We start from the raw sequence: 1,950 nt of genomic DNA, 5'->3' as shown, positions 1-1,950 counted from the left end.
TTTCAGAGAGAGGAGGAGAGAGGGAGAGATAAAAATATCAATGATGAAAGAATCATCTATTGGTTGCCTCCTGCACACACCCTACTGGGGATGGAGCCCACAACTGGGGCATGTGCCCTAACAGGGAATCAAACCGTGAACCACACCAGCCAGACTATATTTATGTTTCAATAAAACTAAAAATTGCCGAAACCGGTTTGGCTCAGTGGATGGAGCGTCGGCCTGTGGACTGAAGGGTCCCGGGTTTGATTCCGGTCAAGGGCATGTGCCTTGGCTGCGGGCACATCCCCAATGGGGGGTGTGTAGGGGGCAGCTGATCGATGTTTCTCTCTCATCAATGTTTCTCTCTATCTCTCTCCCTTCCTCTCTGGAAAAAATCAATAAAATATATTTAAAAAAAAAACAAACAAAAAACTAAAAATCATTCCAAATTGGATCACTTGCATCAAATCTCAATTTTCTTTTATTTGTGAACCCCATTCATTCAATCATTCCTTTATTCAAAAAACATTACTTTTTATATTATTTAAGGTTCCTATTCAATTATTCTTTTATTCAACAAACATTTACGAAATACCCTACTGCATGCCAGGGATTGCATTAGATCTAATAATACAATGGCAAATGATCCTTGCCCTTGGAAAGCTTAGGATCTAGTGAAATATTCATTCATTCATTCATTCATTCACTCACTCACTGTGTGCCCAAATGTCCAGATAATGGAGTTACATTCTAGTGGGTAGAAGGAAGAACAAGAGCTAAGGCCCAAGGTAGCTGTGAGCATGGCTGGAGCCTTCAGTGAAGGGGTTGTCCCATGACACCAAATAAAGTGAAGAGGTATGCAAAAGCTAGATTATGTACAGCACCTCTAGGCATGGTATATAATCTGAATGTACATTCATACACACATTCGAACCTGTTATTTGGTGAGCAAATCTCATTAGATTACAAACTCCTCATTAAATTTAGTTATTATTCAACCTAAATAATTTCAGAAGAAGGTTGCTTAAATAATAGTAAAAATCTGGAAAAGGATACTGTCATGTCAGTGGTGGTCTGAGAACTAACAAAAGAATAAGTAGGGAGCTGCCTTTCTTGCCAAGCAAGGGCTGTCCTTTGGACAAGAAGAGGTGGCGCTGTGAAGGAGAAAGGAAAAGGTGTCCATACCCTCTCAAGTCTTTGGTACTGCGTGACCTCTCCCGGCACCCAAGCCAGAGGTTGGGAGACCTGCAGGTGGATCCACAAGAAAATTAAGATTTGGGGCAATGAAATTTGGGGCCTGGAATTATTTATTCTCAATTTGGCAGAACCATCTACAAAGTCTGAAACACTTCTCTATAGCATCTGCAGTGGCCGTGTCTGTATCTCTGTCACTACTTGCCCACACTCACGCCCCCTCTCCCATTCTAATAGGGACATACAGCATTTTCTCTAATTTTCCTAAATACTATGCAAAACGGCTCTTCTTTCCAGATTGCCAGCCCTAGTGCTTCCAGTATATAAATTCTGAAGGTGTCACTAGATTTGTGTACTTCAATTTCTTTAATATATATACTACAGAATAATATTCATGACCTGATCCTAGCTTCTTTCAGGTTTTTCTTTAAAGGAATGGTGGCGTTATTTAAAACAATAGCCTTTTAAAGATATGCTTAAAATAGGGGAGAAAACTGTCAAACAGTCCACCTTAATTCTCAATAATTGAGGTCCCGCGTCTCAGGGAAATCCTCGAAGTCCTGGATGCTAGGCAGTGAAGTAAAAAGCGACTACAATTCCCAGGAGACATTGCGTCCACACCCTCTGCGCACTCTCGACCTGGGTGATTGCGAAGGGCACCGAGGCCGGAGGGGCGGGGCAGCCGCGAATAATGGGCGGGGATAATGGGCGGGGATGTGGGCGGGGGCATAGAGGGGGCCGGTGCTCCCGGCGCGGCCCGGAACACGCTAGTGG

Source organism: Myotis lucifugus, unplaced genomic scaffold (assembly GCF_000147115.1).
Source record: "Myotis lucifugus unplaced genomic scaffold, Myoluc2.0 scaffold_256, whole genome shotgun sequence".
Taxonomy (NCBI): domain Eukaryota; kingdom Metazoa; phylum Chordata; class Mammalia; order Chiroptera; family Vespertilionidae; genus Myotis; species Myotis lucifugus.
The sequence above is the reverse complement of the archived record's forward strand: the minus strand, read 5'-3'. Positions refer to the sequence as shown.